Raw genomic sequence first — 10,669 nt, forward strand, 5'->3', positions numbered from 1 at the left:
TACTGGCACTATGCGTTCTTTAGAGGCCAGTATAGTAGTGGGATCTGCACAGGGTGAGGCACCAGGGCTGAGTGGGATGCAGCAAGGCCAAGGAGAAAGGGTAGCTCGGGGGCCAGCTCTCTGGAGGGCGAGTTCGTGCACGAGTTCTGCTGCACAGGACTCAAATGAGGACCTCGATGGGGAGGCATTTAGAAGAAGGGTGATGGGCATACACATGGAGGTGATTGGTGCAATGGCAAGGGTGCCCAAGAGCCTCTTGGTAATGATAAGGAGCATGGAGGAGTGGGCCTCCAACATTGCACATTACACCATGGAGCCCATTATTTGCAGTCTGCAAAGGATGGTAGACTCCCAGAGAGACCGTGGTGACCCAGGCCTGATGCTACGTGTGATGGGCAATCTGGCAGCTTCCATTGCAGCACAGGTGGAAGCGACGCAATGTCTTTGTGCTGTAATGCAGTCTCTTCTTGGTGGCATCCAATCTCAGACTGCTCTCATGCAGTCTTTGCTTGATGCTATAGTAATCTGGGATGTTAAGATTAAGGTTATCCACCAGGTGGTGCTGTAGCCAATGCTGCTACTAAGGTCAGAGGTTTGCTTCCTGCTAAGTTCAGCAAAGGTGCAATGCCTGGAAGCAGGCCTGCCTGGTTGCCTCGCAGTCGTTCAATAAAGCACTCGTATTAATCCTCATACCTCGCCTCTTTGAGTTCCTTGTCTCCCTACATGGATTTATCACATTTGGTGATGAGGTAAAATAGGACCCTGAATAAGAGAAGTCTGCCAGGACATTTAAACAACAAAATCATGAGCTGCAGTTAGCTACCAGTTGGAAGAGAGCATGGCTGCCACGGTAGGAATGGTCTCCGCTTTTGATATTCAAGCACAAACTTGGGAGGAATACTGTGAAGTGTTGGGTTATTTTTTCAAAGCAACTGAAATAAATGATGCCAGAAAAAGGAAAACCATTCTGCTTAGTTCAGTGGGAAGCCAAACCTACAGTTTGATGAGGAATCTGCTCAGTCCTGAAAAGCCTGGAGACAAATCATTTGTTGAATTAGTGGCCGTACTGAAAGAACATTTCAACCCTAAGCCTAGTGAGATTGTACAGCGGTTCAAGTTTAATTCAAGGAACAGGAAAGAGGAAGAGAGTGTAATGGACTGTGTAGCGGTGTTGCGTAAATTGGCACAAGATTGCAATTATGGGAACAACCTGAAGGAAATGCTGAGAGATAGGCTAGTTTGCGGAATAATGGATGACCGAATGCAGCGCAGATTATTATCCGAGACTGGGCTTACTTATGAAAAAGCATTGGAACTTGCTCAAGCCATAGAGACAGTGAACCAAGATGTAAAAGAAATACAGGGTTCAGACAGGGCTAATGCTACGTAAGTTGCAGGTCAGGTTGTTGTGCACAAGTTGAACATGTGTCAGAAACCACAACGTGAGCACGTGAAGGCGTGTTATAGATGCAAGGGCGATCACCTGGTGAGTGAATGCCGGTTTCTGGAGGAAAAGTGCCACAAGTGTGGGAAACAAGGACACATAAAACGAGCTTGCAGGACGAAATCACCTGTGGAGGAATCCAAACCAAAAGGGGGAGGACAGCAAAACCAAGGGAGAGAAGTGAAAAAACATGGAGCACACCACATCAGCGGGGAAGCTGAGGAAGAAGAGGACATGTTCATAATGTATAGCATGTTAGAGAACAGTCCAAAAGTGGCTCCTATCACATTGCAACTGGCAGTAAATGACTCTAAGGTGAACTTTGAAGTGGATACAGGGTGCGGCGTAACCATAATGAACAAGGCAGAGTACTCAAAATTGTGGAACCGTGCAAAGGTTCCAGAGTTAAAGCCTTGCTCCCTGCATCTTAAAACATATACAGGTGAACGAGTAGCGACATTAGGTACAGCTAAGGTAACTGTGCAACACAGGGACACAGTGGAACAGCTACCTGTAGTTATAGTATCGGGTACCGGACCAAACCTGTTAGGTCGGGGCTGGATAAAAGAACTTAAATTAGACTTGGGAGCAGTACATCAAATAGATGCGAAAAACAGTTGACTTTGCAAGAAGTGTTGAGTGAACATGAGAGTGTGTTCAAGGAGGAACTTGGCACATTTAATGGCCCCCCAGCTAAGATTTATGTAGACAAGGAGGCACCACCAAGGTTTTTTAAACAACGACCTGTGCCTTATGCCATGAAGCCAAAGGTAGAGGCTGAGCTTGACCGTCTATTGAGAGAGAACATACTGGAGCCGGTGAAATGTTCGGAATGGGCAGCTCCCATAGTACCTGTTTTAAAACCGGACAATTCGGTAAGACTCTGTGGAGACTATAAATTGACTGTCAATCGGGTGTCCAAACTAGAGCAGTATCCTATTCCCAAAACAGAGGATCTCTTTGCAAACCTGGCTGGAGGAAAGAAATTCACAAAGTTGGATATGAGTCATGCCTACTTGCAGATTACACTGGATGACGAATCAAAGAAGTATGTCACCATAAATACACACAAGGGCTTGTTTACATATAACCGCTTACCGTTTGGTGTCTCATCTAGTCCAGCTATCTTCCAGAGGACAATCGAAGGTGTACTGCAAGGGATTCCACATGTTTCCATCTATCTGGATGACATTCTGGTGACAGGAAGAACCGACCAGGAGCATCTGAGCACTCTGAGAGAGGTACTACAGAGATTGGAGAGGGCAGGGTTCCGGCTCAAGAGGAGTAAGTGCACTTTCCTGGGGAATGAGGCAGTGTTCCTGGGACACAGAGTGGATGCCACCGGGCTCCATCCACTCAAGGAGAAGGTAGAAGTACTGCAGGACGCCCCTGCTCCTACAAATGTGGCTGAGTGAAAAGCTTACCTGGCACTGCTGACCTATTATAACAGGTTTTTACCAAACTTGTCAACTGTGTTAGCACCTCTTCACAAACTACTGCGCAAGGAGACACAGTGGCAGTGGGGAGAGGAGCAGGAGGTTTCATTTGAACAGTCCAAGAAACTGATGCTGTCGTCAGATGTGCTGGTTCACTACAATGCAGAGAAAGACATAATTCTCTCTTGTGATGCTTCACCTTACGGGGTGAGGGCAGTTCTTTCACACTGCATGGAAGATGGAACTGAAAGACCAATAGGGTTTATGTCCCAAACTCTAACACCAGCGGAAAAAAACTATTCCCAGTTAGACAAAGAGGGGTTAGCAGCAATGTTTGGGTTACAGAGGTTGCACAAGTACATATATGGCAGGAAGTTCACCATATGCACCGATCATAAACCTCTTCTCTCTCTTTTCAACGAGATGAAAGCAGTTCCACAGATGGTGTCACCCCGGATCCAGAGGTGGGCAGTGACGTTGAGGGCATATGAGTATGTCATCGTCTACAAGGCGGGCAAGTACCATGGGAACGCAGATGCCTTGAGCCATCTTCCACTGCCAGGCACACCTATCCGTGCAGCTCCAGAGGACAGCGTTTTGATGTTGGAGGACACTGACATGGCACTTGTGACTGCAGAGCAAGTAAGAACATGGACAGGTAAAGATCCAGTACTGTCTAGAGTTCGAGAATATGTGGTGAGGGGATGGCCACAGCATCCGGAAGGGGCTGACTTCACACTCTACAGTGTCAGGAAAACAGAGCTGAGTGTGCAGGATGGTTGTGTGTTGTGGGGAGCACAAGTGATTATTCCACAGCCAGCACGACAGTCTATCCTAGAGCAACTACATCAGTGTCATCCTGGGGTCTCGTGTATGAAAGCCTTGGCTAGGAGTTACTTGTGGTGGCCAAAGCTAGATGAGGAGATAGAAAATCTAGTCAAGACATGCAGCACTTGTCAGGAACACCGGAAGGCACCAGCGGCGGCTTCTCTCCACCCCTGGGAGTGGCCGGATAAACCATGGAGAAGATTGCACTTAGATTATGCGGGTCCATTCATGGGGAAGATGTTTCTCATAATCATTGATGCACATTCCAAATGGATTGATGTTTATCCTGTAAATTCTGCTTCCGCCACTACTACTATAGACTGCCTGCGTTGGAGCTTCAGTAATCAAGGGCTACCAGAGATCGTGGTGAGTGACAATGCCACTTGTTTTGTGAGTACAGAGACAAAAGAGTTCTTGAGAAAAAATGGCATAGTGCAGGTGACCTCGGCTCCATATCATCCATCCTCGAATGGACTTGCGGAGAGAGCCGTACAAACATTTAAGGAGATGATAAAAAAAAGTGCAGAAGGGAGTTTAGCAGCCAAAGTGTCACGGGTTCTGTTCAGCTACAGAATAACACCTCAATCCACCACAGGACCCTCTCCTGCTGAGATGTTATTAGGTCGCAGACTACATTCCACTCTTGACCTTGTCCACCCAGACCTAAAAAGGAAAATGGAAAACAGACAAAACAAACAAAAAGAGAATGATGACAAAAGAACAAAGAGCCGAAGTTTTGGAGAAGGAGATGCGGTCCTTACCAGGAATTTCAGTTATGGACCAAAGTGGATTCCTGGCTTCATAGACTCAATGACAGGTCCAGTATCATACAAGGTCATGTTGGGAGATGGTAGGGTAGTATGCAGACATGTAGATCAGATACTTCCCAGACAAGGGGAAATTGAAATGAAGGTTCCAGATGCAATGACTGAAGACAGGGTTGCCCCCAGTTATCCAAGTGCACCTGTGGTACCACCACCAGGGACAGAGATAATTCCACAGGAACCAATCCGTCAAGAGGAAACCATCATTGCAGAGTCAGATACTCTGAGCACTGCTCAGGAGCAGCTGGTGGCTTCACCACAAACAAGCAGGGACTTTACTGTTAGACGTTCACAAAGGGCTCGCAAGCCACCAGAGAGATTGATACTGAACTGTTAGATTCGTCAAGTATGGAACATGATGAATGGAGACTCCTTATGTGACCCTCAGGAATGGTTGTTTGTTAAGAAATTCATACTGAAATCTTAAGGGGGGAGGGATATAGTAATCTGGGATGTTATGATTAAGGTTATCCACCAGGTGGTGCTGTAGCCAATGCTGCTACTAAGGTCAGAGGTTTGCTTCCTGTTAAGGTCAGAGGTTTGCTTCCTGCTAAGGTCAGCAAAGGTGCAATGCCTGGAAGCAGGCATGCCTGGTTGTCTCGCAGTCATTCAATAAAGCACTTGTATTAATCTTCATACCTCGCCTCTTCGAGTTCCTTGTCTCCCTACATGGATTTATCACAGATGCCATGCAAGATCTGACTGCTGCCATCATTGCTGGGTCTACCACCGTCGACCGGGGCTTTCACGATGTCTCAGCAGGCCAACCATCTGTGCTCCGGGGAAATGGCAGTGGGTCAGTGGAGCAGGAATCTGCTGTCCTCTCACAGGATGACAGCATTCCTGCTCCCACCACTGGCACTCCGCCATTGCCCTTGTCGCTGCCTGTCATCCAGCCAGCCCAGACTGCTGCCGCCCATGCTGAGGTGGTACAGTCTTCAACCGGCCCTTCCAGGCCCAGAGCTGGTCAAAGGCGTCCTGCAAGGCCATCTGAAGTCTCCCGCACATACACTCAACAGCCTTCCACCAGCCGTGCTGCAGCCACTGGGCCAACACTTCGAAGGAGCACTAGAGTAGGCAAAGGCACAGTAACAAGAGGCACCAAGGTATTGCACAAGGGTGAATTGTTAATATTTTTGGTGTAAATATGTGTTCACTGATTATTGATAAATTTATTAATTCAGTTTGCATTATTTTGTGGTCTCTCTCATTTCAGCTTAGCGCTGTGATATGGCCTGCGACAGGGATGGAATGATGGGGATGTGGTGAGCAACGGGGATCTGGGGTTTAATTTATTCGAACTGCAGTCTGATGAGCCAGTCACAGACTGACCTTCCGGAAGGCCAATTGAGTGGCTACCTCCTCCCTCACTCCTGTTCCTCCTCGTCCTCCTCATCTTCATCTTCCTTCTCATCCTCCTCCTCCTCTCCGTCTTCCTCCTCCTGAGGTGGTCCCGCAATCCCTGGTGGCAAGGACTGGGCCCTCATGATGGCCAAGTTGTGGAACATGCAGCAGACCACCACGAAATGGGACACCCGCTCAGCCAAGTACTGGAGGGCTCCCCCCGAACGGTCAAGGCAGTGGAACTGTTGCTTGAGCACACTGTGTTGGGGTTGCAGAGGGAAGTCATGAGCCAGGTGGAGAGCGGATAGCTCTTGTCTCCGAGCAGCCAGCCGTGAGCTTGACTTGGTGGCTGGAAGAGTGCTGGCACACCAGTCTGGCACAGGATGAAGGCATCGTGGCTGCTGACAGGATAGTGGGAATTCACAGTGAGGATTCGCTGTGTGTGGTTGCACACCAACTGCACGTTAAGTGAGTGATAGCCTTTGCATTACAGAAGATCTCAGGATTGTTATGCAGTGCCCGCTAAGCCACGTGTGTGCAGTTAATGGCGCCCTGCACCATGGGGAAGCCTGCTATCCTGGCAAAACCACATGCACGCTCGTCTTGCTTCTCTCTGGTGATGGGGAAGGAAATGTAATCCCTTCTCCTGCTGCAGAGAGCCTCTGTGACCTCCCGGATGCAGCGATGGACGGCGAACTGCGAGATGTTAGCTATATCTCCTGTTGCAGACTGGATGCATCCACCCGCGAAGAAATTGAGGGTGACGGTGGCCTTGACTGCCACTAAAAGAGCCGTGGTTGCCCCGATGTGAGGCTGGAGGTCTGGTTGCAGGAGGTGGTGGAGTTCTGTGACCACCTCCTTGGTGAAGCGGAGCCTTCTAATGCACTGCTCCTCGCTTAATTGGAGGTAGGAGAAGTGCTCTCAGAATACCCTCGGAGGGTAAAGCCTCTTGTTGAGAGCCCTGATGGCCCTCCTCCTCCCTCTGGCCACATGTTCCAATCTTTCTCATTGCCTCCACTCCCTCCACTGTAGATCCTGGAGGGCGAGGTCAACTATCAGCACTACCCCCATTAATGTAACCAAGTGTAGCACTTTGATACGTTGTGAGAATAATTGTTAGTAGCCACAACACTCCTGATACTAAACAACCTTTAAATGACTGAATTAAACTGTTGCTCAATCGCAAACTGACAAGGAAGCAGTGAGACAGCACTAACCTGACAGCTGCGACTCATTACTGAGGATGCCTTTAAATAGCGCCCCTGGAGCCGGCTACCAACTGCTTCATGTCACTGTCGGGGTGAGGTGCTAAGGCAGGGGGCAAAAATTAATTTGGCAGATCGGGTGCCCAGTGAGCATTGCACGCTCACTGACTTCATGATCTGCCTGGCGCTGAGGTCCCCGGCGGTAACTGGTAGCGGCGGCACAACGGGGGGGGGGGGGCAGATTTGCTGTGCGCGCTGGATTTGCCTCGCCCTAGCGTTACTGCATCAGCGCCCCTTTAGTGCCCCCGCCAGGCTGGAGGCACTAACCAAGTGAACTTTCCCCCCTAGGTTTTTATTCGTATAGTGGAAATAAAGTCTAAATGAACAGTGAGCTGTTTTCTTCTTAAAGTACCCATTGTTCTCAGTTATTGTATATAAAAAATATTCCATAGAGATGACATCATATGATATAATACAACAACAACTTGCATTTATATCATGCTTTTAATATATTAAAAATGTCCCAAGGCACTTCACAGGAGCTATTATCAAACAAAATTTGATATCGAGCCACATAAAGAGATATCAAGACAGTGACCAAAAGCTTGGTCAAAGAGGTAGGTTTTGAGGAGTGTCTTAAAGGAGGAAAGAGAGGGAGAGAGGGAGAGAGGTTTAGGGAGGGAATTCCAGAGCTTAGGGCCTAGGCATCTGAAGGCTCGGCCACCAATGGTGGAGCGATTAAAATCAGGGATGCGCAAGAGGCCAGAATTGGGGGATAATAGTGATTTTTTTTTTAAAGTTTGCTTTGCCAATTTAGCTTTCGAAACTCCAGCTATATTAGCATCCAATGGGGCTGAACCATTGAACAACATTTAGTTGAGATAAGCTATGTTCTATAAAAATATATCTAACTTCCTCACTGCCCACGAACACAGTGATGTAATGCATTCTATCATGCACCTGTGCAGGTCAAGTCTCCTGGTTATGCACTCACCTGTTTTGTCCAAAGGGCACAGCTTGGACCCAGACTGCAGTAATGTGAATGTGGCTCCAATTCAGCCCTGTAAATAGGAGTCAACATGAAGTTACAGTGATGAAAACTGTAAACATTTTCTATTCCTTACTGGGATGATTTATTCTATCTGATCATTACTTGCTGTTTTGCTGCAACATACAATTTTGTTTCAAAATACAGCAATACTTGCAATTTCAAGTAGGTAGAAAACATCTTTTTTCTGTATCTATATGTATTTAAAAAAATACCAGGACCAAGTTGATTCCTCTCATGCTAACCCACGTTGCCCTACTTAGTGGTAAAGAGCCTGAAGGAAAGGATCATGGTTTATGCTATTCATTATTAAATACACTGTGTTCTGATCCCACAGTCCTACACCACACCCAACCACCCTGGACTGTGGTTTTTATGCAATGTATTGTGGACACCCCCAGTGAACAGCATGAGCATACTTGAGCAGCCAATGTCTCCAGAGGGAACACTAATCTACCAAAATGTCTTCTTGGCTCTAGATCAGGACATATGCCTATTCTTGCTACAGTATTGAGTTTTGATGCCATTAGGGCCACCCAAATAGAAGCCCGCAGGCCTAAATTCAAACATTATACTTGATTCCCAGAAGCCTTTAAGTTCCATCTCCTCCCTCCATCCCCACTACCACCACAGCAAAAATAGATAGCTCATAAATAAAACACGTGATCTTGGTTGTGATTTATTCAATTTTCATATCACTGAAAAAATTGCTTTGTAGCTTTTCCATTGCTAACAAAAACAATCCGACACATAGATCTAGATTCAATTTCAGTTTTGCAAAAGTTATTTAAAAAAAACAGCTGTCTCTCTTACATTTATAAATTGTGGGTGGGCTTAAGATTTTTAATATAATGAATAGGATTCATCCCCCTCCCCCATTTGGTTATAAAACTGATAAGGCCATTAAATTTTAATCCCATTATTTGCCAAAGATAGATCTAGCCATTCTGGCTGCCCTACAATCCTCTTATTAAATGCTCTCTCCTCCGTTAATCTTCAGCCTGTTGCACATGGATTTCTGCTGTGTATTCAAATAGATTTTCAGATTTTATAACCTGTTGTTCTCCTGACTGATATCAGCGTGAGTGAATTGGCACTAATACAAAAAGAAAATACTGCAGATGCTGGAAATCTGAAATAAAAACTGAAAATGCTGGAGATACTCAGCAGGTCAGGCAGCATCTGTGAAGAGAGAAACAGAGTTAACGTTTCAGGTCGATGACCTTTCATCAGAACTGGAAAAAAGCAGGAAATGGAACAGATTTTTAAGCAAGTGTGGGAGCTGGGAAAAGGGGGAGGGGATGAAAGAACAAAAGGGAAGGTCTGTGGTAGGATAGAAGGCAGGAGAGGTTAAGAGACATGAAGAGATATTCAAGGCAAAAGGAGATGGGAATGGGACAGGTTAAGAAACAAAAGTTGACTCTAGATGAAGTGTAAATTGCACTGGCAGAATGAAAAACAGCTGCCATGTGGGAGAGAAGAGGAAAAAAAAGTGTGGAAAAAATATATATATGATAGGGGCCGAGGTTATGATCTGAAATTGTTGAACTCTATGTTAAGTCCAGAAGGCTGTAAAGTGCCTAATCGAAAGATGAGGTGCTGTTCCTCGAGCTTACGCTGAGCTTCAGTGGAACAATGTAAGAGGCCGAGGACAGTGAGGTCAGAGTGGGAGTGAAGCGGAGAATTAAAGTGACAGGCGACCGGAAGCTCGGGGTCCCCCTTATGAACTGAACGGGGGTGTTCACCATTGGCACTATATGTGTTGAACTGTAGGTTAAGAACAAGTCCAGTTTGCAGAAATAATGGGCCGGATTTTGCGGTCAGCGGCGAATGAACATTACAATTGCACTTGCCCATAAACTTTTTATGGGCTTTTGCACTGGGAGCTCCTGTCACAGCGCCCTCTACAGAGCATCTGGGACCTGTGCGAATAGGACAAGCAACTGTGTAGCGCCTTAACCAATCAGATTGAAGAATCGTTAATGAGCAGCGCAACATTTGAACCAAAAAGTGTCAGTTAGAATATTTAATTCAATGTCAAATCGGGTACATGAAGCGAGCTAAAAAGAGGGAAATAAAGATTGCATTCAGAGAGAGAGAAAACAGAGACAGAAAGAAAAAATTATAAAAGTATTAACTTTTTAAAATCTCCAACAATAATTAAAATCTGAAGGAATGAGAGTTCACACTTGTTAAAGTTAATTTTCAGTGCCAGTGAGGTTATTTGGCAGTGATTAAAAGACTTATCATGCCGTTAAAAAGGGTACTTACACTGGAATGGACAAACTCTTTCTGGCGAGTTTAGTGTGTATATATCAGGTAAGTACAGCAACTTCACGCCATTCCATGTATTTCAAAGGTGAGACTCTTGGTGAGATACCATTATTGCACAGCTTTTGGAGGAGCAGGGCATCTCGGACAGCAACTTCCTGATTTACGCATTTAACTGAGAAGTTGCTGTCCAATTTACACGTTAATAGCGGTGAGCGCTGTTAGCATCACCATTATTTCTACTGGCCCAATATAAATGCTACTTAATC

Source organism: Somniosus microcephalus, chromosome 3, assembly GCF_052327205.1.
Source record: "Somniosus microcephalus isolate GS21.2 chromosome 3, FLI_Smic_1.0, whole genome shotgun sequence".
NCBI lineage: Eukaryota > Metazoa > Chordata > Chondrichthyes > Squaliformes > Somniosidae > Somniosus > Somniosus microcephalus.